This window comes from Schistocerca nitens, chromosome 1 (genome assembly GCF_023898315.1).
Source record: "Schistocerca nitens isolate TAMUIC-IGC-003100 chromosome 1, iqSchNite1.1, whole genome shotgun sequence".
Taxonomy (NCBI): Eukaryota; Metazoa; Arthropoda; class Insecta; order Orthoptera; family Acrididae; genus Schistocerca; species Schistocerca nitens.
In genome coordinates this window covers 314,052,186-314,079,501 of record NC_064614.1, presented here as the reverse complement: position 1 = coordinate 314,079,501, position 27,316 = coordinate 314,052,186, and the positions used below count along the sequence as shown (strand labels likewise).

At 42.6% G+C, this 27,316-nt stretch overlaps 1 protein-coding gene across 2 annotated transcripts in view; it reads left to right on the top strand.

Moving 5' to 3' along the window:
• LOC126235550 (discoidin domain-containing receptor 2-like) overlaps positions 1-27,316 on the top strand; it is a 782,972-nt gene that overhangs the window by 259,540 nt on the left and 496,116 nt on the right. For both annotated transcript variants that reach the window (XM_049944278.1, XM_049944270.1), the window contains exon 2: positions 8,344-8,451. The gene's annotated coding sequence lies outside the window, so the exon portion shown is untranslated. The remainder of the gene's footprint in view (positions 1-8,343; positions 8,452-27,316) is intronic.

Below are 27,316 nucleotides of genomic sequence, written 5' to 3'. Positions count from 1 at the left end.
CATACCATGGCCCACACGTTCACCTGATCTGACGTCCCTGGATTTCTTTCTGCGGGGAAAGTTGAAGGATAATTGCTATCGTGATCCACGCCTGACAACATGCGTCAGCGCATTGTTTATGCGTGTGCGAACGTTACGGAAGGCGAACTACTGGCTGTTGTGAGGAATGTCGTTACACGTAATGCCAAATGCATTGAGATTGACGGACATCATTTTGAACATTTATTTCATTAATGTGGTATTTACAGGTAATCATGCTTTAACAGCATGCGTTCTCAGAAATGATAAGTTCACAAAGGTACATGTATCACATTATAACAACCGAAATAAAATGTTGAAATGTACCTACGTTCTGTATTTTAATTTAAAAAACCTATCTTTTACAAACTGGTTCGTCTAAAATTGTGAGCCATATGTTTGTGACTATTACAGTGCCATATATCACAAAGCGAAAAAAGTGGTCCAACTAAAACATTCATATTTCTTTACGTACTGCGCGAATGTGTAATAAAATGGTGGTTCCCATTTAAAAAAACGCAGTTGATATCCGTTTGACCTATGGCAGTGCCATCTAGCGGGCCAACCATAGCGCCATCTGGTTTACCCCTTCAAGCTAGACAAGTTTCGTTCTTTGTAGTTTTTTCGTTTGACGCTTATTTCGTGAGATATTTCTCCCGGTCGCGATCAATGGACCACCCGGTATATGTAAACACATTTGCTTCTTTAACAACAATATAGGAATAAAACAAATTTAGTACAGCTAAACACCAATGTGCTCTGTCATAGAATAGGTGTCCACTTCTAACCCACAAAATTTATTCTAGTGACGCTAACGAACTCACAGTGTGCTTTTGCTGATGTGTGACGAACGTGAAAAGGAGTGGAGTGTTAGAACCTTGTTCGTACAACAGCTTGTAACGGTACCAACAACCACATAAAACGGTAGTAAATACTAACGTTATACCTCCGCGAGGAGTTTTTGAAAGCTGTGTCCGTGAAATAACCTAATGGAAACTGAACAACAAAACTGGGAATTGTTTCCGAAACACTCCAGCAGAGTATAAACAATAGTAATCGTTGGGCCTGTAAGAGACGTTCTCCCAGCACAAAAGCAATTTGTAACATTACATAATAAAGCCGGTCGCCAGCCTAATTAGGCATTGTTGTCTCAAGCAAAATGATAAAGCAGAAGGCAGTGCTAAGGCTAAACTACCCTTCCTTGACAAACACACACACACACACACTAAACTCTTTCCTTATGTATGTTCATACTACAACACAGTAACCTAATCTTGCAGATAAATGTGCTACTAAGAAACAAATGGCCAGTGACACAGTAAACAGTAAGATATGCCTCCGAACGACATGTACCTTAAATGAACTAGGTGTAACAGTTTATTAAACCAATTACTGACACACATGAAACTAGTAGCAATACTGAACAGGGAAGAGTTTGAAATAATTCTGAATTTAAGTCAGGGGCTCTGCTAATGATAATAATCTGTAGCTTCATTCCTTAGTACAAGGGTCTCCATGCCTGTGCATTAACCAACTTTCATTAGAACAGATAACACAGTAAGTAGTTTTCTTGTTTTTTTTTTTTTTAGCTCGATTTAACGCAACGAAACATAATGCGAATCTGACCACACTGTCTCTCAAGGAGCTCTCTATTGCTTCATTAACTGACTAGCCTAGTGTATGATGACCATTAAACTTTCATCGTTTGGAGAACCGTGCTCATTAACAAAACTACACCAGTATGTATGAGAAATGGTAAGTATTATCACTAATTATTAATTAAATTAAGCACAACAAACTATAACTCTTTAAATAACAAATGTGCTTTCATAAGCAGTCTTTTGACCCACTCAAAAGTTATAACTGGCTGTGCAAATGAGAACACAGCTTTAAATTCAAGATGAACCATTTTCTCATAATAAATTAGGCCGCTCGCAATTAAACTCACTAGGTTAGGGTTCCTCTCCAGGTTTGTGATTTGGGATGATTACGGGTGTAAGATAGAGTTTTTAGGAACACCACGATTATTATTAAAATCAACTAAATTTCACAAATACCTGGTCAATTTACAGAGTTTCACATGTAAAGAATTTAGTGGAAGGCTGGTGCCACTGGTGGCGCAGTTTGCAGTAGCTATTAATCTGGCGGCGATGCAGACATAGCAGTAATATTGGCCTCCCCCTGTTACATATTTTCTTGGCGTCGAAATTATATTTTTATAGGGCCAAAGACCATGTCATGATAATGGTACCACCAAATGCAGCATCCGAGACCCATAAATACTGTCCTGAAGCTCTTCTGGCCTCAAAACTCCAGGAATATGAGCCACAGTTATCCGCTACTGCTAACGAGATGTTAACCACAGCACTGCTCAGCCCAGACTTCTTACCCATCACAAAGGACGAGTTGCCACTTGCGCGCCAACCACACCTTTTCCTCTCCGTCAGGCTACTTCCGTAGCTGCAGGGCTCCACCACATTTTTTACGTTCACCACTACCTTCCCTAACTACGGACCAAGTCATTTACAGTACAATATGTAACAATCATTTCAATAGTTATATAAATTCACAAAGACATTTTAAACAACATTGTTCAAAAGTTCACATAACTGAAACATTTATACGTAGTCAAAGAACTTCCATGACAGATACAACATTTTATATAAGCAACACTACAGAATGGCATAGAAAAATCGATACAGATACAAAATAAGTCGAAAATAGGTGTTTCAAGCTGTCACACATTTTAAAATGAAAGTGTTACCTGCACTTTAAATGATGTGTATCTCTCGCGGTGTGTTAGATGACAGTCACAATATAATACTAATGTCACATTGGTGGTGTGGACTCTTGCATTGTCCTGCATGAAATAACCGTTTATCTTTTCGTTAGTTGTTTGTCCTCCGGAAAAAGTTGCAGTGCATTGTTCACATATCTACTGAAGTCATGGTTTGGTGGAAATAGATCGGTCCACTAATTCCTTTCATACTAACACATCACACTTCTGTTTTCCCATCAGACACAGGATCACCTGTAACTGACCAGTAATTTTAAAAGTCTGCTTTTGAGTATCCTGCGGATAGCCCGGTGAATGCAGTACTGATGTCGAGCAACAGTGTCTCTATTCTTCATTCGGAGCACAGTCGCTCTTTGTGAGGTCTGAGTTGGAAGTTGTGCACAACGCTGTGGGAATGTACTAGCGACTAACAGTTGTGTAGCGCTCTGTGGTGACACTTTGTCTCGGATACCCTTGCAAGGCAGCTCCTAATTCTTCTCGTTCGACTAAAACCGTTCCGGCACCAGTCAGAATCCAGAGAATGGGCCTCCCTGGTATTGGTTTCCGCACAACTCTGAAGGCAGCGCCTGCGTCGTCAGGGAAATATCCTGCAAAAAATTCGAATTCTGACCATGAATAAGATTTCCCAGAAAGGAGATAGCAACATTTGCTTCCTGTTTACTAGATCTTGTGCAGTGTACATTAGTTAAGTAAGTGTTCGAAAGAGAATAAATTGGTGTAGAAGAAGTTGCTATGACGTAACATCTGTAACCTACATTTAAAAACAGTTGAGCTGTGTCTTAGATATCTTAATGGCATAGGTAGATTTTCAAAGAGTTTATAGTTGTATATTTGTCCACTTTCGGTGCCATAGTTAGATTCGTTAAAGAGTAGTGCAGATCATGTTTCCTTATACTGTTGTGCTTGTGGATATCTCCGTTACTCTGAAACTCAGCTGGATTCTTGATACTGAAAGTCATAAATGAAAACATGAGGTACTGAAATTCGATACTGGATTGCAAAGCTCACCCAAGTGCAGATATAGGAGCGTGCAGATATAGGGGCAGATCACAATTTATTAACGATGAAGAGTAGACTGAAACTTGAGAAAACTGTGAAAGAAAGTGGAATCTGAAGCACTGAGGAATGATGAGACGCGTTTGAAGTTCAGAACGGATGTCGATACCGTATAGGTGAAGAGGAGCGAACATTTATAAAACTGGTATTCACAGACAGCCGGCCCTGGTGGCCGAGTGGTTCTAGGCGTTAGAGTCTGGAACTGCGTGACCGCTAGGGTCGCAAGTTCGAATCCTGCCTCGGGCATGGATGTGTGTGATATATTTAGGTTAGTTAGGTTTAAGTAGTTTTAAGTTATAGAGGACTGATGACCTCAGATGTTAAATCCCATAGTGCTTAGAGCCATTTGAACCTTTTTTTTTTTTTTTTTTTTTTTTTTTTTTTTTTTTTTTTGTGTGTGTGTAAACAGAAAGATGACTGCGCTGCGGTCGGCAACGCGTATGTAAGACAACAAGTGTCGGGCACAGTTGCTAAATCGGTTACTGCTGCTACAATGGCAGGTTATCAAGTTTTATGGGACTTTCATGGGGGTATTATAGTCGGCAAACGTGCGATGGGACGCAGCATCTTCGAGGTAGCGACAAAGTGGGGATATTCCCGTACGACCATTTCACGAGTGTACCAGTGAATATCAGGAATTCGTTAAAACATCAAATCTCCGACAGTGATGCGGCTGGAAAAAGATTCAGCAAGAATGGGACTCACGACGACTGAAGAGAATCATTCAAAGTTACTGAAGCGCAACCCTTCCATAAATTGCTGCAGATTTGAATGCTGGGCCATGAACAAGCGTCAGCGTGAGAGCCATTCAACGTAATATCATCGATCTGAGATATCGGAGCCGAAGGCCCACTTATGTACCCTTGCTGACAGCACGACACAAATCTTTACGCCCAACCAGGGCCCGTCAACACTGGCATTGGACTGTTGATGACTGGAAATATGTTTGCCTGGTCGGACGAGTCTTGTTTCAAATTGTACCGAGCGGATGGACATGTACGGTTATAGAGACAACCTCATGATTGCATGGTCTCTGCATGTCAGCAAGGGACTTCAAGCTGATGGAGGCTCTGTAACGGTGTGGGGCGTGTGCAGTTGGAGTGATGTGGGACGCCTGGTACGTCTAGATACGACTCTGACAGGTGACACGTACGTAAGCATCTTGTCTGATCACTTGCAGCCATTCATGTCCATTGTGTATTCCGACGGTCTTGGGCAATTCCAGCAGGACAATGCGACACCCCATACGTCCAAAATTACCATAGAGTGGCACCAGTAACACTCTTGTAAGTTTATACACTTCCGCTGGCCACTTAATTTTCCAGACATGAACATTATTGAGCATTATCTGATATGGCTTGCAACTGCTGTCACAAGAGATCTCCACCCCCACCTACTCTTATAGAATTATGGACAGTCCTGCAGTATTCATGGTGTCAATTCCTTCCAGCATTTCTTGAGACATTAGTCAATGCCATGTCGTGTTGCGGCATTTCTGCGTGCTCGCGGGGGCCTTACACAATATTAGACAGATGTATCAGTTTCTTTGGCTCTTCAGTGTATATTAACACCTGCACTGGTTCCTTTGGAATTGAAATCATGACATTATCCTTTAAGTCTGAGGGTATTTCCTCTGTCTCGGTCATGTTGCATACTTGTTAGAATATTTTTGCCATGACTGGCTGGCCTTATTTCCACTTAAGTCTTTCAGTGCTCTGTGAAATTCTTCTCACCGTGTCATACTTCCAATCTGACCTTCATCTATTTTCTCTTCCCTTTATACAATGTTGCACGACCATTCCCCTTGTACAGCCTCTCTATATATTCTTTCAACCGTTCAGCCTTCCTTCTTTTCTTAGTCCTGGTTTTTCATCTGAGCTGCTTCTCTTAACTTCTAAAGCTACTTTAATTTAGCTGTCGGTGGTATCTATCTTTCCCCTAGTTGTATATGCTTCTATGTACCGTACTTGCGTTTGTCCTCTAGACATTCGTACTTACGTATTTTATAGTATCCGCGAATTTATTTTTATACGACTGTCTTCCCTTTAGCTTGCTTGATTTGCTGCATTTTTACATATTCTCCTTACATCAATTAAATTCAGTATATACTGCGATATCGAGCGACGATCACCATCTTTTTACCTATTTGATTTTTTGCTGCCTTCACGATTTCCTGTCTCTCTTGCTGTGTATTTCTTTTCTCTGTTTCAGTCAGTCGTTGCGAAATGCTATCTCTGATTCCCTGATATTTCAAATTATCCAGATCGCTTTTACAAAATTTCCTAAATTTGTACCGTTTCATCTCTTGCAATCTACAATTCAAAACCAACAAATTATGGCCAGGATACGCATCTGCCCTGGAATTGTCGTACAGTTAAAAATATTGTTGCGAAATCTCTGTCTTACTATTACATAATCAATGGGAAACTCTCTAGTGCCTCTAGGTCCCTTCCACGTGTACAATCGTTTTTTCGTGATTCATATATCAAGTGTTAGCGATGATTTAGTAGTGCCCTGTGCAGTTCTGCCAGGCAGTTTTCTCTTTCATTCCTTTGCCCGAGTTCACGTTCTCCTACTATTTTTCGTTCTCTTTCTCTTCCTACTACCTAATTCCAGTCCCTCATCATAATTATGTTTTCCTCCCCCTCAACTACTTGAATAAAATTTTTTATCTCGTCATACATTCTTTCAAAAGCTTTATAACCTGCTTATCTACTTGGCATATAAACTTGTACTACTGTCGTGGATATTGGTTTCATGTCAATCTTGGCTATGATTATGCCATTCATCTGGCGAGAAGTACTGTTAGTTCTACCCGAGAACTTCACTAATCTCCATTATATCTAACTTCAACCTATTCATTTCTCATATCAAATTTTCAAGCCTACTTAACTGATTAAGTAATCTATCATTCCATGGTCCGACCTATTGAATGCCATTTCTGTTTTTCCTGATGACGACATCCTCCTCGATACGTCCAACCCGGAGATCCGAATGGAGACTGACTTACCTCGGAATATTTCACGCAAGAGGATATAATCATAATTTAATCATAAAGTGGGAAACGCAATACGAGTACAGCATGACCCTGCAACTACTGAAAAGACTGCTGCCCTTCTTCAGGAACCACATATTTGTCTGGCCTCACCACAACCTCTCTGCTGCAGTTGCACCCTACGGTGTGCGCGCCATCCCAACTCGGGAAGGTCTGTATTCATTGGGGAATTTGTTAGTACAGAAGTTTAATAGGAGCTGGGATATTTTTGGTAGTAGGGAAATGGAGACGTGTATTTTTCCAAAGCTTGAAGCTAGCCTATCGGTGCTAAACCAGCCAATAACTTTGACAAGAACATGATGATGATTCTTTGCTTAGCTTGAAAACAATGTTTTGTATCGTCTTCAAGCACCCAATGTAATTTCTCCCCGCACAGATTATGTTGTGTCCCTCTTTCGGCATTCTGTTTTTTGAATAAAAACGGAACCAGGAAAGTGCTGAACGACATATTCCGTTTTCATGTACCACGGCCATAGAACCCCACATATATACCAGTAACTTAGAATATCTTGATCGACACAACCAGATGCCTTCGGTGTGTCATAGAAAATCTCACCTGGTGAAATTTTGTCTTTTAAAGGTTTTGTTATGTACTTGAATAATGTATAAATACCTGTCACAGTAGAGGGACTGTTTTAAATCCAAACAGCGATTGACTAATGATGGATTATGTAAGTGACTAAGATCATTACGTGTTTAGGGCAGATATTATCTGCTCGATGCCAACTTCCATTTAATTAGAGTTAAGGTGATCTTTTGTATTTCGGGCGGGACGTAAGATTAATTTTTATTTCACGAAATTTACTCGGTATTTATCATGGGTCAAATGGGAAACCCCTGTGCAGAGTGTGACGGAGCAACACTATCTGACATTGCGGCGATCCTTTGGTCTAATGCGGTAATTAAGGTCGACGGACACCTTGGCCACATTTGAGGGGAAAAACATACGCAGGACCCGACTTAATTCCATTTCGTACTTTCATTTCCCATGCATCGTAACAATACAAACTCAACAATCCACTACACAAGCAGTCAACACAGTCAGGCTCAAGATTCAGGTACACAGCATGCAACAGTGAAATTTCTACCTTTGAATATAACTCGAGATAATGAGGATAAACTCCCACAGCTTTGTCAGCGTGCATTGCTTTCGAATTATGAATCACTTTGCTTCTCCATTTCATATCCTTCAGTCATATTGAGAGGATTCTTGGCTACACTTATGTTTTGATTTTCCTTCGAAATCTGTGTGTGTGTGAAACACGTATGAATACTGACATCACAACAAGACGCAAGGCAAGCCTTCTAAGCTAGCCGCCACTCATCGAAGACATTGTTTCAGGTTAGGTTTATTGTGTGTGAACGGTGCTGAGAAACTGGTGCACGCCTCTGATTTGTGCGTCACTTCTTGTTGCAGACTCGGCGCTCGGGCGGAATGCGGAGCCGTGGCCGCCACTGCGGCCTGCCCTCCAGCCTCACAACCAGACCCAGCACCACCCCTGGCGTCAACGTCACGCTCCCGCCGGTGGGTACCGCGCACAGCGTTGCAGCCCGCTGCTCTCATTGTCTGGCTGCTGCGCAGCGAGCAACGACGCGACACACCGCCTCCCACCATTGTTCGCTTCCAGCGACAAGAAATACGTCAAAAGTGGTACCTGCCAGGCTTCCTGAAACTGCACGCTACTTCGTACGTCCTGTGGACATGTCTGAAGCCTAAGATTCGGACATTAGATGAGCTTCGTGATCTGTAGAATACACTCTAAGACAAAAAAAAAGGCGATGCTCCGCGTGGAATTATCCGAATGGGACTGAAATCGGTAGATGTGACGTACATTACAGACAAACAACTGATTATACTTTCAGAAAAAGAGGATAATTTATTTAAGAGAAACAGCTTCACAAACTGACCAAGTCAGTAGCATTTTGACCCTCTTCAGGCCCTTTTGCAACCAGATAATTAGCTTGGCATTGGTTGACAGAGTTGTTGGATGTTCTTCTGAGGGATATGACGCCAAAATCTTTCCAAATAGTTCCTTAGATCTTCGAAATCCCGAGCTGCTTGGAGGGCCCTGCCTATAATGCTCCAGACGTTCTCGAGTGGGGAGAAATCCAGCGAACTTGCTGGTCACGACACAGTTTAAGCACGAAGACATGCAGTAGAGACGCCCGCCATGTGCGGCCGGGCACTTCCTTGTGTAAATGTAACGCCTGAAGGGCTTTCTATTAAGGGCAAGAAGCGAAGCGTAGAATATCGACGACATACCGCTGTGCTGTAAGTATTCCGCGGATGACATCAAAGTGGTCTGTTATGAAAAGAAATTACACCCCAGACCAACACTCCTCCTTGTCGCGTTTGGAGGACGGTAGTCAGATTGGTGTCCCACGACTGTGTGAGACGATCCTGAATGTCGCCTGCCACACGGCCCGAAAACCAGCAGCGCTGGGTTCAAATGGTTCAAATGGCTCTGAGCACTATGGGACTCAACTGCTGAGGTCATTAGTCCCCTAGAACTTAGAACTAGTTAAACCTAACTAACCTAAGGACATCACAAACATCCATGCCCGAGGCAGGATTCGAACCTGCGACCGTAGCGGTCTTGCGGTTCCAGACTGCAGCGCCTTTAACCGCACGGCCACTTCGGCCGGCCAGCAGCGCTGGGGTGTCGTTTCATTTCATAGGACGACCCATTTGGTTACCATCTGCAGCACCCTCACAGCAGAGAGGCACGTTGGTGATACTCTACGCCCCATTTTGTTGCTCTTCATGGCAAGCCACCCTGGGCTTTCAGTTCAGCAAGATAATGCTGGCGCATAACTGACGACAGTTTCTACAGCTTCTCTTCATGCTTGCCAAACACTGCCTACGCCAGCTAGGTCTCTGGAACTCTCCCCATTTGAGAACGTTTGGGACATTATTGGTAGGGCTCTCCAAGCAGCTCGGGATTCTGACGGTCTAACGCACCTATTGGACAGTATTTGGCACGATATCTCTCAGGAGGACGTATAAGATTTATCAATCAATGCGAAGCCGAATAACAGCTTTCGTAACGGTTAGAGGTGGACCAGTGCGCTATTAACGTGCTCAATTTATGAAGCCTTTTCTTTTAAATAGATCATTCCATTTTCTCTGAAATTGTGATCATTTATTTTTCTGAACACGCACATTACATCTACCAATTTCAGTCTCATTCGGATAATTCCTTCGCAGACCGCTGTGGCGGAGCGGTTCTAGGAGCTTCAGTCTGGAACCGCGTGACCGCTACGGTTGTAGGTTCGAATCCTGCCTCGGGCATGGATGTGTGTGATGTCCTTAGGTTAGTTAGGTTTAAGTAGTTCTAAGTTCTATGGGACTGATGACCTCAGATGTTAAGTCCCATAGTGCTTAGAGCCATTTGAACCATTTGAATTCCTTCGTGGAGTGTCGTTTTGCTTTGTCTTAGAGTGTATGTTGGGCTAACACGTCAGGTTGCTACAGGGACGTTCAATCTTTCCCTAAATGGGAAACCTGCAGTGAAGATTAGGCAACACGTTTAGTGCACTTATAAAAGCTCACCTGATTAAAAACTACTCATTCCCAGGAGACATCACAGTGATACCATGTAGTACCAACTGAAATTTTCATAACAGTCTCAATTCAGTGAGATCGTAAGTCCTCAGATGCTTTCAGATATGCCATATCCAGTTGAAGGTAGAGCGGAGATGCTGATTGCTGCATTTCTCCCATGTTACCGTCTTAAGATCGGGTAATTTAGAGGAACTAGTAGACATCTATAGGCTGCCTCAGTGTTCATCAAACAAGGAACGTATGCTTGCAGCTCTGTAATGACGGATGTTGTCAACCTGAAGTCTGGAGTATTCCACAGCATACTTTGCTTGAAGTTGGAGAAACGGCAACAACGGGTCACAGAGAAAGACTATGAAACACCCTGATCCATGTTCATAGTAATCTAATTCGTTGGTGCCAAATCATGTTAAGAAGAACATCCCAAAAATCACCACAGAACCACCTCCAGCCAACTTCTTGACGCGTGAAAGATGTATGAACGAATTATCCGTGACATGTATCCATTTGTTTGTAAGCAATCATCATCTCCAATAAGACAATGTGCAGTCCCTCCGCTCACTGACGGTGAAATAACGGTATGAGGAACAGTTTAAAAATCTGATAGTGCCATTGTATTGACCCTTCCTCTTAAACATGCATGTCAACTGATCTGAATCTGTTATAACCAGAGGAAACTACAGTTCTCAGGCCATAACGGTTCTTTCACTGTTCAGGGAGAGCGTTCATAGAACTACAATACGAAATATTAGTTCCTTCTATTAGATGAATAAAAAAAAGATTTACTTGATACAGTCCTTTGCCACAGGTGAGCTTGATAATTTACAACTGTCATTGACTATTAAAGCATCGCTTCATGCATTAATTAATGAACTGTTCTCCAGAAGTGCAACATTCAGCATTTACAAAAGTACATTTCCACCTGAGACTTGAATAAATCTTTAGCCTTACGCGATGGTGTTGATGGCTTCAGCTGAGGTCATAAACTGGGGGGACAGCAGTTCCATGTTGCGCTCCATATTGCCCTCTGGGCGAGGACACTGCGTTGCTGAGAGAGAGGGAGTGTCTTCTTCAGGCTCACCCATTCGTCACAGCGGATTGCACTGAGACATCGTGAATGTCTGTGATATCGGTGTGTGTTGCCGACATTGTATTTTGCCGCTAAGTAATGCCATCGAAAGTTATGTATGTGTCTTGGACACTTCTTCGACCATGATTAGTATGGCGGTTGAAGTCATTGTGAAGAACAATTTGTACAGCCTGTGCTCCTACGGTAGCTAATGTGCGTGTGTTGGTGAACAGAGAAGTGATGTGATTTCATATGTTGGCGTTTCTGTTTGCTTGTGATATTACTCCACGCACTTCGAAAGCCACCCATACGCAAAAAATTTCAAATCAATTATCTTTACACAAGATATTACTCGCAAGCTATGTGGGATGACATACTATGTATGGGTTTATAGTATGGGTTTCATCTGTTGCGAACGCCACAATCTTCGACTGCATAGAGGAGCTACATCCATATTTTGTACTTTGGAGGATTAGCTATCTAACCCATCCGGTGTCAGTACAGCAGAGTTTGGGCAGCGTGGCTGGTACGTGGTCACACAAAGCACACTTGTCCTTCCGGGAGCGTTGGAACTGGATGCATTTTATGTGGACGCTACTGGAACTTTCTTGATGTCTTTGTATGACGTCCATTTCGATGGCCATTTTCCTTATTACAGTATCCAGGAATTTATGATGAGGTCGTACCTTACGTGTGCACAATGGCGAAATATTTCATTCGTAGATTTTTCTGTTTTATAGATGTACGGTCTTTGTAACCAAGGTTAAATCCGTCGTTCAGAGTGAGAGGTTTGGTTCCATGTACAAGTACCAATACCTATATTTCATTTATTCATCAGCGAACGTAGACAGTGGCACACATTCGATTCATTTGGCATCAGCCTCCAAGGTTGTGACCGATTGAAGTGGCATAGTTGTTAGCTCACAGGACTCGCATTCGGGAGGTCACCTGTTGAATCCCGCGTCCGGCCCTACTGATTTAGGTTGCCCGTGATTTCCCAAAAGCGCTTCAGGCAAATGCTGGGACGGATCTTTTTAAAGGGCATGGCCGATTTCCTTCCCCATCCTTCAGACTGCCCGAGCTTGTGCTTCGTCTCTAATGACCACGATGTCGACGGGACGTTAAACCAAATCTACCTTCCTTATATTGTAGGTTGTGGTTTTTGTTGTTGGATAGGAAATATTTCAATAACGATCAGAATCCGAAATTTTGCCTGTGCTGTATGGTGTCTTCAGTGTCGTTAAGTTTTATAATATCCCTCCTTGTCTCTTCCAACCAATCCCGTGACGTTTTTTCTTCGGAAATGAAATTAAAAATTTTTTGTTATCCTGTTGTCATCAGTTCCTTAAATATGACTGTAAAACTCCTTTTCTGTATTGTCTCTGTAACTGTTAATATGTTTCAGTACAGATTTTCTTTTGTCCTCTTCGTGCAATTGTTATACATGTTATTTTGTGGTCCTAAACTTTGGAGAAAAGAGAACCACTTGCATGAATATTAAGAACTCAGTTGGAAAACCGGTTCTAAGCAAGAAACGTGGGAGGAGTATATAGAGGCTCTATGCAAGGATGATGTACTTGAGGGCTTTATTATGAAAATGGAAGAGGACGTAGATGAAGATGAAATGGGAAATGTGATACCGCATGAAGAATTCGACAGGGCACTGACAGACCTAAGTCTAAACAAGGTCCTGTGAGTAGAACACACTGCATTAGACCTGCTGATAGCCTGATAAAACTCTACTATCTGGTGAGCAAGATGTATGAGACAGGCGAAATACCCTCAGACTTCAAGAAGAATATAATGATTCCAATCCAAAAGAAAGCAGGTGCTGACAGGTGTGAAAGTTTACCGAACTATCAGTTTAATAAATCATGGCTGCAAAATACTGACATGAATTCTTTGCAGACGAATGGAAAAAGTGGTAGAAGCCGACCTCGGAGAAGATCAGTTTGGATTCCGTAGAAATGTAGGAACACGTGAGGCAATACTGACCCTACGACTTATCTTAGAAAATAGATTAAGGAAAGGTAAACTTACGTTTCTAGCATTTGTAGACTCAGAGAAGGCTTTTGACAATGTTGACTGGAATACTCTCATTCAAACTCTGAAGGTTGAAGGGGTCCCATACAGAGAGAGAAAGGCTATTTACAGTTTGTGCAGAAATCAGATGGCAATTAAAAGAGTCGGTAGACATGAAAGGGAAGGGAGTGACACAGGGTTGTATCATATCCCCGATGTTATACAGTCTGTATACTGAGCAAGCAGTAAAGGAAACAAACGAAAAATTGGAAGTAGGAATGAAAATCCATGGAAAAGAAATAAAAACCTTGAGGTTTGCCGATGACATTGTGGTTCTGTCAGAGACAGCAAAGGACTTGCAAGAGCAGTTGAACGGAATGGACATTGTCTTTAAAGGAGGAGATAAGATGAACATCAACAAAAGCAAAACGGGGATAATGGAATGTAGTCGAATTAAATCGGGTGACGCTGAGAGAATTAGATTAGGAAATGAGACACTTAAATTAGTAGATGAGTTTTGCTGTTTGAAGAGCAAAGTAACTGATAACGGTCGAGGTATAGAGGATGTTAAATGTAGGCTGGCAATGGCAAGGATAGCGATTATGAAGACGAGAATTTTGCTAACGCTCAGTATAGATTTAAGTGTCGGGTAGCCTTTTCTGAAAGTATTTGTATGGAGTGTAGCCATGTATGGAAGTGAAACATGGACGATAAATAGTTTAGACAAGAAGAGAATAGAAGCTTTCGAAATATGATGCTACAGAAGAATGCTGTAGATTAGATGGGTAGATCACGTAACAAATGAGGAAGTACTGAGTAGAACTGGGGAGAAGAGGACTTTGTGGCACAACCTAACTAGAAGAAGGGATATGTTGGGAGGACATGTTCTGAGGCATGAAGGAATCACCAATTTAGTATTGGAGGGCAGGGTGGAGGGCAAAAATTGTAGAGCGAGACGAAGAGATTAGTACACTAAGTAGATTCAGAAGGATGTAGGTTGCAGCAGTTACTTGGAGATGAAGAAGCTTGCACAGGATAGAGTAGCATGGAGAGACGCATCAAACCAGTCTCTGGACTGAAGACAACAACAGTAACAACAGCAACAAAATTTTTGTAAATATTTTTCTTTCATTCTTTTCCAGTTGTTCTTGTTCAGCTCCTATATTCAATGTTAGCCATTCAAATCCGTATATCAGTCTTTCTTTACTTGTAATATTATCTAATGCATTTGGTGGTATCCTTTCTCCCAAGTACTAAAAATTCCACCCCTTTTGGGTGAGGCTTCAGCTCTTGCCTGATACAGGTCAACAGAGCAGTAAGTTAAGTGTTTATATTTTCTTGTCTTTTTCTCGTAGTGTTAAGAAATTTAATCTCGCATTTTTATAAGTGTAAGTTCATTCAGTTTGTAGCGCAGTAGTTGCTCGTTTGTTTTGTTTTGAAGACAAGCGTCCGTTCGTTTAGTAAGCGAGTAAGTGAGGCTCCAGCTCTCGACTGATACTGATCTACTGAGCAGCAAGATAAGTGTTAATCTTTTCCTGGCTTTTATTTGTAGTACAGTTATTAAATTTCGTGCATGTTTCCGTCTAAGAGGTGTAAGTTGACATACTGTAAGCGTAAATTCCGGCAGTCTGTTGCGCAGCTTTCATTTCTTCGAAACAGCCAGCTACGTAGCACACTGAACCATCAGCGTCCATTGGTAACACATTAAGAGGAAAGCAAGCTGTCTGCTTTATTTCTTCAGTTAGTCCTATTAGGATGAGTAGGATGTGTGCATGCTTTGTGAGGACGCAGAAGGAGATGGCCGCATTTTGCGAACAGCTGACGGTGCTTTCGGCTACCGTCAATCACCTTCAGGCGGCAGCCCCGAGGTGTAACGGTGGCGGAGAATCTGGCGCGTCGCGTGGAACACCATTGGTGCCTCTTGTTTCGCCCAAGGGCTCTGTTTCCAAGGCACATCCTAGTGTATTCGACGCAGTGGATCCACCAGCACATCAGAATGTGTGACGGACCAATGTTAATAATGGTCTTCTGGCCTCACCCATTCACCCTGCGAGTGGACAGGTGACCGCTCTTTCAGCAGAGTCCGAGCTGGCACACGGGGAAAGAGGTTTACTAGTTATCGGCAGATCCATCGTTAGAAACCCCTTAGGCGGATAGTGTTTAGGGCTGGAAAGAAAACCAATGCGCGCTCGGTATGTCTGCCGGGCCACCATATCTTGTGGCTATCGAGCGTGCAGGTGCAGTCGTCTGCAAGCTGTAGCTTACGTCGGCACCAACGACAACTGCCGCATGGGTTTTGAGGCCATCCTCAGTTCATACCGACAGCTGGCGGAAGTAATCAGTGCTGCTGGCCTCCAACGTGGTGCGCAAGCAGAGCTCACAATTTGTAGCATTATTCCCAGAGTTGATCTGGGTCAGTTTGGACTGAAATCGTGTGGAGGGTCTCAACCAAGGTTAGTAGATATTCTTGCGTCTGTGAAAAGACGTATGCGCGAGGCATACGACTACTATCATCGTCATACCTCAACAAAAGATCTCTCAAACAACCCGAGAAAATTTTGGTCCTATGTAAAATCATTAAGTGCGTCTGAGTGTCATCACTTCTGTCCGTAAGCTGGTCGTAGGTTGTGTTCCAAAAATGAACAGCATAGAGACAGAAGTGATGAATCTTTCTGCAGGACCTGACCATCATTTTGCAGGACAATGCTCAATCACGTACAGTGCAAGCTGTTACTGTTCTGTTTGACTGACGGGGCAGCTAAATGCTATACCACCTACTGCACTCCCCTCACTTAAGCCCTCGTAAGTTCAACTAGATTTCTAAACTGAAGGAAACTCTTCACGGCATTCGCTTCAGAACTGCTACAAATTCGTCGGGCAACAGACAGCGCCGCTCGAACTGTCAACACAACTGACACTGCTAAGGGTATCCTACGACTTCCACATCGCTGGCAACGGGTTATACATAATGATGGTGACTACTTTGAAGGTCAGTAAGACTTCGAAACACGTATCTATTTTGTAAGAGCTGTAAATAAATACTTGCCACTATTAAAGTTCCAATCCTCGTGCATAAATGATTTGGCGGACACGGTGGGCTGCGGTTGTTTGCTGATGGTGCGTCAACGTTGACTGACTGTAGGAGGATACAAGATGACTTAGAGAAAATTTCTAGTTGGTGTAGTAACTGGCAGCTAGCTCTAAATGTAGAAAAATGTTAGTTAATGCGGATGAGTAGGAGAAACCCGTAATGTTGGGATACAGCATTAGCAGTGCCCTGCTTGTCACAGTACGTCGTTTCAGTATCTGGGCACAACTCTGCAAAGCGATATGAAATGGAACGAACATGTACGACTGTTGTAGGAAAGGTGAATGGTCGACTGCGGTTTGTTGGATGAATACCGTGAAAGTGTCGTTCACCTGCAAAAAAAACCACATACAGGACGCTAAAGCGACCTTTTCTTGAATAATGCTCGGCTGTTTTGGATCCGATCGGGTCAGATTAAAGGAAGATATCGAATGAATTTAGAGGCATGCTGATACGTTTGTTAGTTGTAGGTTCGACAGCACGCAAGTGTTACGCGGATGCTTTCGGGAATTCAAATGGGAATCACTGGAGGGAAAGAACGTTCTTTTCGAGGAACACTATTGAGAAAATTTAGGACGTCGTTATTTGAAACTGACTGCGGAACGATTCTGTTGTCTCCAACACACATTGAGCGTAAGGACCACAAAGATAAGAAACGAAAAATTAGGAATCATACGTAGGCAAGTAGATAGTCGTTTTTCCCTCGTTCTGCTTGCAAGTGGAACAGGAAAGGAAACTATTAGTCGTCGTACGGGGTACCCTCCGCCACGCACAGTAAGGTGCATTGCGGAGTATCTATATAGATGTAGATTTTTATTTGTAGTTTTTCCATATATTTTTCTCCGTGATGTTTATATTCAATGTATTCCGTTTTCTGAGAAGATCTTTCAAATCCGGTTTGAGCTGCAATTCTGTGAAGTGTTTCTATCGTCATCTTTGCATCTGTTTTGTCCTTAGAAGTTATTGCAATATCGTCAGCGAAAGCGAGACATTTCATCTCAGATCCTCTACTTCCTCGTACTAGATGGATTCCTTCGATGTTTCTCTTGTAGTTCCTTATAACACTGTGTCACGACCTTCTGTAACACCAAATTGAAGAGAATCCTTATGAGCCCATCGCCCCACCGAACACCTGTATTAATCCTCAGGGATTCCTAAACATCTCCTCAGAACTTCTCGTTGAACGGCTGCTTCTTCCAGTGTTAGAAATACTGTCTGTTTAAAGAATCGTAGAGTTTTTTCAAAAATCAATGAATGTAACGATTGTATTATTGTTAAGCATTGTTCTTATTCTGAGGATTGTTTTCAAGTTAAAATTTGCTCTTGGCACGATCTATTTTTTCTAAAACCCTATTGGTACTCGCCAGCTATGCCTTCGGCTTCGTCTTTTATGTTATTCTATAGAACTTGGGATATAAATTTTTGGGTGACTGGAAGCAGAGGCATGCCTCGGTAATTTCTTATGTTTGTCTTGTCTATCTTCGTATGTAGCGTATGGATTATGGCTTGTTTCCAGCTGTCCGGTATTCTTCCTATCCTCCAGCAATCTTTAATAACGTCATAAATAGGTTCGTCTGCCTGCTCCCCTCTCAGATTCCATATCGCAGCTAACATCCCTTCTTCACCTGGCCCTCTCTTGTTTTCCAGGTGGCCCATGTATTGTTGAATTTGATGCAGTGACAATGGTTCTGAAGGTGGGTTTCGTTTTCGAGGGAATTTAAAAATTAGTCTTTGTGTTGGTTCCTCGCAGTTTACATTTTTAGAATATTCTTTTAGTAACACAGAGTCGTCTCTGTGGCTGCTAATCAGTTTAACTGTTGAATTTTCGAAACGAAGATTCATCGACTTGTACCCTGTTATTTCTTCGCTGAAAATTTTGTAGAAGTTACTAGTGTTGTTATGCCTGAAATTTGTTTCCTTTAACGAGTCTTTGCCATATTTCCGTTTCTCAGTTCGAATAACATTTTACGTTTGTTTTCTGGTCTCACTGAATGCGTTCCATTCTCTTTCCTTTTTGCAGGAGTTACATTTTTCCCATGATGTTAGTCTACTCTTTATCGCTTCGTCACATCACTTATTCCATCATCTACGTTTCCTCCTCCTGGGTGAGTGTTCTAGTTTTTCCGTAGTTTCTATCATTGCTACTCCGATCTTATTTCGATTTCCCAGCTTCTGTGTGTGAAGCTTCTTAATGAATTCGTTTCTGTTGTCTAAAATAAATTTTGTGTTAGTTTTACGTACTTGTTTAATTTTGGAGTTTAATTTTTTGTTGAAAATTGGCTTCGTTTTGTTAAAAAGTGATCCGAAAGTGTTCCTAGTGGTCTTTTACCGCAAGTATAAAGTAGGATACTGTTGCCAAAAACTTCAAGAATTCCTGCTGACTCTGAATACGTCCGAATTACTTCGATTTACGTTCGTTGTGAATAGGTGTTAGACATCCGAAGTGTGGTTCTACATCCTCTTTGCACGTCCTATAGGAAATCATACCAATATACGTGCAGATCGTAGTGTATGTAGACTGTAATCTTGTATTCACTTGATTATATGTTCAAGCTCTAGTTAAATTACTCTTGGCTCTATAAAGATCTTTCCTACTTCTTAGTAGATCAGTACAGCAGTAAGTATAGCATTACTTTGCTGTCCTGGCTCAAAATTCTTTGAAGTTACGCCAGTTTTGTACTCATCCCACGTTAAAAAAAAAAAAAAAAGGAAAGATGTAGGAGGTTTTCAGGTTCTGCGAGCACTGTGTACGATTCAGATGAAAATAGCAGTTGTTGGGAAAGGAAGGCAAACCTGTACTACAAGTCGGGTAAGACAGAGCTTCGTGAGTACTACTCGTTAGCTGATTGTCGGCAAACGATTCGGCATATCCCTCTAATCTCTAAACTGTTCATTCGGACACAGGAGAATCCGGAGAACGACTGAGACAGTGCGCCAAAAACGCTGCTACAAAATAGTGACTGCAAAAACACGATAATCGTAAAAGGACCTTTTACATGACCAGATACAGGTGGGAGCCAAATATGGAAATTTTGATCATAACGCATTACTCGGGGAATTTTTTTAATGGGTTAAATAAATGGAGCGAAGAGGACCCGCTGCAAGCTACTAGTTTGTGACATCACATCTGGAGGACGTACAGCGGACGAACCACTGATAGCAGACCATGGGAAACTGAAGAGCGTGGGAGTGAAACCATTGTTACAGATAGCTCGTTAAGCGTTTTCTTTTCTTTTTTTTTCAGAGGAACAGTTAGAAAGCGTTATAGTACAACACTGGAGCAAGACATCTAATTTGTTATAGTGTTCGAAGACTAAGATAGTCTTACTAGCCGATGCTGCTAGGAGATGGCCGCCACTGACACCTTGCCAACTCTACGGTGCTGGTGATGTTGCGGACCTCGTTTTCCTATGGAAAACGTGTTTCTTCCGTCCTCCACCAACGAGCCACAGAGTGGTCTGGTTGCTGGAGATAATCCTCGGCCTTAAGCTTCATCCAGCTATTGAGCAAGCAGTTAAAACGCCCTAAGAGGATTGTGCTCTCTTAGTATCGAGTCATTCGTGGTAAGGATTCTAACATGCTGTTTATATCCATTTCCAATGTAAGATTGTCATTACCTGATACCCCATAACAAGACACCACTTTTATACCAAGGCTGGATGCAGACTGGAATTACATTACGTTTCTGGCCAGTTCCAGCCTGTGACCATTTTAAATGATTGTAGTAACAATACTAACAAGGTAAAATGATAAATTACTTATTTTAAATCGTCACACTTCGCCGAATTCTAATTACTATTAGATTATTGACAGCTGCATCGGTGAGGAGCAAGAAAGCACCCAATACTGTGGAGAGACGACTGTAGCTCTTTCTGCCGGTACGAATATACACTGTTTCTCCGCCGAGTGCCACTGTATAAACATATTCTTTGAACATCGCTTCTTCCTGTGTTTTTATAACGACAGTCCTGATGTCTGCTGAGGTGAAAGGATGCGATGTGCAGTTAAATACCTAATAACAGGGACCTGATAATAAATAATAAAGATTTAGAAGCCATTTGTTAACATCAGTTCAATTACTTGAGGCGTCACAGTACATGATCCTGTACGCAATATGTGACGTGCAACACTGTATATGCAGATCTTCGATTTACCTTTTTAGTGGTTGGTACTGTTATTAAAGGAATTTGAAAGTGGTCACAGGGCAAAACTCATCAGTGATGCAGTATAATACATGATGTAATAAAGGTCATCTTGTGTGAAGAATTTGACAGCCTACGATGGATGTTTAAAAAGTGTTTTATCTGTCAGAAATTGCGTCGAGACCGTGTACCAACACATGAGGGAACTATTGAAAAAATAATGTTCTATTAAAAATTATGAAATCATAGTTCGTTGCTGTCACTCTCTCAAAGACATCTAAATAAACTTTCTTCATAGCTCGGTAGAGAGAGTTAAGTTTCTTATACAGCTATCGAAATAAATTTCCATTTCAATTAGTATTTTTTAAGTAAAGGAAAAAACTTTATCTCAAACATATCTGTTTATAGTAACACTTGATTATGGATTGCGGGACATGGGAAGATCATAAGATCACAGCGAGGCTTCTGGTGGGCAGTAGTGGTGGCTGTTTCGACACATGGTTGACCACCATCTTCAGGGACGCTAGACGTCAGCAGAATGCCCTCTCAACGGCGTGTGTTTAGGCGGGGCCCAGCTGCCGTCCCGCCAGCTCGGGGAGATAGGCATCTGCAATTAGCAGTGCGGAGCCGCTAAGCCGCCGCCCTGCACATGAGCTTGCCTCTCTCCTCTGCCTCCCTCGGCGTACAATTTACACTTACCTCCCGATAAGCCGGGGCGCGAGTTCCTCTCTTCGGGCACTTGCTCCATTACGGGTAATCACAGGGCGCTCTTGTTAGCACCGCTCGTAACGCCGGCAGGAACGGGATCCCGCAGAGATATACGTGGTGCCCTCCGGAGTTAACGAAATCTCTGCCTTGCCATGCCACGGACGAGCGCCTACTTCTAGTCTTTTGATTGCGGTCGCCTGTAATGGAGCTCTTAAACCGTATCACAGGTCCGCGTAACTTGGAGAGCAAGTGTTAAGATCGTAAGTAACGTGGACACTTCCCAAGAGAATCTTACGATGTGGTGATGCGTTCAGCGTTTCACTATTGCTCCACGGTTGGTCATACGAGACAAGAAGGAAAGTAAGTTGATAGTTTTTTATAAGACAGAAATTGGAATCTAAAAAATAAAAAACATCCAATAAGACTTGTTGAATACAAGCCGTTTGGCTATTAGGCTGCGTCATTGTAAACACTGAACGGACTAAAATACCGACGTTTCGGCCGACATTGCAGCGGTCCTCTTCAGGGCCCTGAAGAGGACCGATATAAAATCGGCCGAAACGTCGGTTTTTAGATGGATCCATAACGACGGGACCTAATACACAGAATGATTTTATTCAAATACGCAATGGCCATGGAAGCCTACGAACTTAAGTCCAGTACTACGTTTCCGAAAAATGAATCAATAAGAGTCTTCCGCATGCATCGTCATAGAATAAGAAACTTTTATACTTTTTAAAAACTAACATATGTTTGAGGTGGAACATCATATATAACTTTCAGATTGTTCCCACCCGTAAGGAATGCGTCAACTAAACCTAGTGTGTCACTAGATCAGGATATTTTCCCAGCTACATTAAAATGTAATAAATTTTAAACCTCCACACAGTACCACTTCTTCTTCTTCTTCGTTGCTGAAACCTCTTTCTAAAGTTTTTGAGACCGTGTAAGTAGGCTGTTTAGGTTTCTATGTTGGTAACGCCACGTAGCGCTCTATATGAAAATCAGTGACTGTGCTGTGTGAAGACTGTGGCTGGTTTGCATTGTTGGAGTATTCGCTATTGTAGTGTTGGGCAGTTAGATGTGAACAGCACGTAGCGTTGTACACTTGGAGGTGAGCCGCCAGCATTGGTGGATGTGGCGAGAGAGATGACAGAATTTTGAGAGCGGACGATCTGGACGTGTATCCATCAAAAAGTGTAAATTTGTAATATTGGATATCATGAAGTTATATTATATATATATATGACTTTTGAACATTATTAAGGTAAATACATTGTTTGTTCTCTATCAAAATCTTTCATTTGCTAACTATGCCTATCAGTAATTAGTGCCTTCAGTCGTTAGAATCTTTTATTCAGCAGGCAGTATTGGCGCTCGCTGTATTGCAGTAGTTTGTGTAACGAAGATTTTTGTGAGCTAAGTGATTCATGAACGGTATAGGTTAGTGTTAGTCCGGGCCATTCTTTTGTAGGGATTATTGAAAGTCAGATTGCATTGCGCTAAGAAAAAAAAAATATTGTGTGTCAGTTTAGTTATGATCAGAATAAGTAAAGGGAGAAATATCTGAGTACGTTCAGTTTTGCTCGGCTGTTTGAAAATCAAATAACGTAAGGGGTTAACCAGTTCAGTAATTGATAAATTTTTCTAAGGGGACGTTTCAACCGTAACATCTTAAATGATACTTTCTGTACTATCACTTCTACTACTAATACTACTACTACTGCTACTACTACTAATAGTAACAATAGTTATTATTATAATAATGAAAATAATAAACATCTCTCTTCGGATTTGGGAATAACAGTGAAAATGTTAATACAATTAATGCAGCCACGTAGCAAACATTACAAAGATTAACTAACAAAAATATTTCAGATGTACACTCCTGGAAATGGAAAAAAGAACACATTGACACCGGTGTGTCAGACCCACCATACTTGCTCCGGACACTGCGAGAGGGCTGTACAAGCAATGATCACACGCACGGCACAGCGGACACACCAGGAACCGCGGTGTTGGCCGTCGAATGGCGCTAGCTGCGCAGCATTTGTGCACCGCCGCCGTCAGTGTCAGCCAGTTTGCCGTGGCATACGGAGCTCCATCGCAGTCTTTAACACTGGTAGCATGCCGCGACAGCGTGGACGTGAACCGTATGTGCAGTTGACGGACTTTGAGCGAGGGCGTATAGTGGGCATGCGGGAGGCCGGGTGGACGTACCGCCGAATTGCTCAACACGTGGGGCGTGAGGTCTCCACAGTACATCGATGTTGTCGCCAGTGGTCGGCGGAAGGTGCACGTGCCCGTCGACCTGGGACCGGACCGCAGCGACGCACGGATGCACGCCAAGACCGTAGGATCCTACGCAGTGCCGTAGGGGACCGCACCGCCACTTCCCAGCAAATTAGGGACACTGTTGCTCCTGGGGTATCGGCGAGGACCATTCGCAACCGTCTCCATGAAGCTGGGCTACGGTCCCGCACACCGTTAGGCCGTCTTCCGCTCACGCCCCAACATCGTGCAGCCCGCCTCCAGTGGTGTCGCGACAGGCGTGAATGGAGGGACGAATGGAGACGTGTCGTCTTCAGCGATGAGAGTCGCTTCTGCCTTGGTGCCAATGATGGTCGTATGCGTGTTTGGCGCCGTGCAGGTGAGCGCCACAATCAGGACTGCATACGACCGAGGCACACAGGGCCAACACCCGGAATCATGGTGTGGGGAGCGATCTCCTACACTGGCCGTACACTATTGGTGATCGTCGAGGGGACACTGACTAGTGCACGGTACATCCAAACCGTCATCGAACCCATCGTTCTACCATTCCTAGACCGGCAAGGGAACTTGCTGTTCCAACAGGACAATGCACGTCCGCATGTATCCCGTGCCACCCAACGTGCTCTAGAAGGTGTCAGTCAACTACCCTGGCCAGCAAGATCTCCGGATCTGTCCCCCATTGAGCATGTTTGGGACTGGATGAAGCGTCGTCTCACGCGGTCTGCACGTCCAGCACGAACGCTGGTCCAACTGAGGCGCCAGGTGGAAATGGCATGGCAAGCCGTTCCACAGGACTACATCCAGCATCTCTACGATCGTCTCCATGGGAGAATAGCAGCCTGCATTGCTGCGAGAGGTGGATATACACTGTACTGGTGCCGACATTTTGCATGCTCTGTTGCCTGTGTCTATGTGCCTGTGGTTCTGTCAGTGTGATCATGTGATGTATCTGACCCCAGGAATGTGTCAATAAAGTTTCCCCTTCCTGGGACAATGAATTCACGGTGTTCTTATTTCAATTTCCAGGAGTGTATTTTGAACGCTGCCTGGTGTAATATGAGCGTATGATGTGAGATAATTTGTTAGAAACTTATACCTTTTAATGAAATGATATCCTTAGCAGTTGACTGATTCATATCAAGTGCAACAAAAGAAAGATGAAGACGCTGTGCGAAATAACACCTACAAGAACAGAGGAGGAAAATATCACATAAGGGGAGGTATCAGGAAAGAAGATCCACAAGGTTCATTCAAGTCCATAGTGGTTCTTCGTACATGTTAATAATCTTCGATACAATGTAGAATACCAGAATCGATCATTTCGCACATTATATATGAGACATACAGCAACAGACGGAATGACTAACTGTGTGTTTCAAATAACGACAGTGTGCTCCTTATGAAAAAGGTCTCCCCTCACACTCGCAAAACACAGCCCTTTAACCTCCCAACACATATCGATAAGTACAATGCTACTGCAGAGATGGTATTTGAACCGTCCCTTATAAGTAGAGCAGAAACGTCTTTATTGGCTTATGTGTGTATGAAAATTGGAACCATAATAAACAATGTCTGGCGCTTTTGAAATAGACTCGCCAAGTATTATTTGCATTTTGGCACATTTCAAGGCCTGAAGACAAAATAAACAGTATGTTACCACTTTTTTGATATACAGCATTTGAATAAATTCCTGCGTAAGCATTTTCTTAGGGAGAAAATTTGCTTTCTCAGAAACGTGCCAAATCATCCGAGATCGTGCTGTCGATACAAATTTTAAGAAAACTTATATTATTATGAAAAATTTATGTACTTTACTGCATTTCAAAAAATGACGAAAACTGAATTCTTCATTTCTAACTTATATAACACAATAGCAAACGTTCACTCTCTTGCTAAACTTCAATTGAATATACCTACCCAAGCATAGGAACATTTGAATTAGACTTCTTCCCACTATATTATTAACACCCGGATTCACGCTGATCACCTGACCATGCGGCGATGCTTTGTAGCATGGACATCAGTAGACACTAGCAGCGTTGGGGTGGGGAATCAATCTCGTAACAGGTAACCCAACAGCCACACGAAGTGTTTCCGGCACACACACGTCACTCAGTAGGTTCCCAGGTGTATTCGTTAGGTTCGTGGTTAGGTGACCAAGTAGGCAGCGAGGGCCTCACAGAAGCAACCTCTTGCGAGAAAATTGTCCCTCAAACGTAGTCTGATAGCGTTGAGACGACACAGTATCTTGCTGTAGGTACGTGTCGTTTACAGGGTGGGGTCGTCGAACAGTCGGTTATGAATGATGTGACACTATCGGCAGGCAGCTCCCAAGAGCATACCTAGCAATGGGTCTGGAGAAGACAAAAGGGGGATGGGGATGACGAAAGAGGCACCTGCTCTGCCCTGCCCCTCACTCGATGTGTCCTTGCTGCTCCAACCCAGCCTCTACGCCTAATCCAGTTTATTTCTAGTATTTTAAAATAAATCACGTTAATAACTTTTAAGTGATTCGTAACACATTATAACGGTATACTTTAAAATGATATGTGGGATACGTAATTAACCAGCGATGATAACTTGTTAAATTGTTGATACCGCAGCCGGCCGCTGTGGCCGAGTGGTTGTAGGTGCTTCAGTCTGGAACCGTGCGACCGTTACGGTCGCTGGTTCGAATCCTGCCTCGGGCATGCATGTGTGTGATGTCCTTAGGTTGGTTAGGTTTAAGTAGTTCTAAGTTCCGGGGACTGATGACCTCAGATGTTAAGTCATATAGTGCTCAGAGCCATTTGAACCATTTTGCTGATACCGTACATCCAAAAGCAAGACCCAGCTATTAAAAAAAATCTTTAATAGCATCATCAGCCCTGGCAGAGACTCCAAGAGATCGAGCACCCTCTCAACGCTCGTATCATAATATCATATATTCGTATCTTGGAACCGTAGTGGCTACGTGTCACAAACTGTAGCGTTTTCAAAGTTACTTGAGTCACAGAAAAATGTCATATGAAACATTTAATATCTGTAAAATGTGTCTTACTTTAGTATGTAATCATGTCTTCACGTATTCATGTTTTTGTTTTTTTTTTTTTTCTTCCAACCAACTCGTCCACTTATATATTGTTTTGTCAGCATTTTGATGAAGCGAAATCCATTTATAATAATCAATAATAACAAAAATCTTGATAATGAAAACAGTGTCATTTTTGAGGGGTAAAAAGCCAACACAGGTTAGAAAATATCGATCTTATGAAACTCAACTAGTGCTTTATTGCCACTAAGTAATGATTGTAATCGACAAGGAATGTGAAATTGGTTTCATATTTTGAGATATCCAGAAGGCTTTTGACACTCGCAAGTGACTTCTGATCAAATTGCTCGCCTGTTGAGCATCGTCTCAATTGTGCAACTGGATTCGTGATTTCCTGTAAGAAACATCACCGTTCGTGGTACTTGACAGAAAGTCGTGTTCGCCTTGTGTGAACCCGAAGGGACGGCTGCGGTTCTATTTGGCGCCAGATCCCT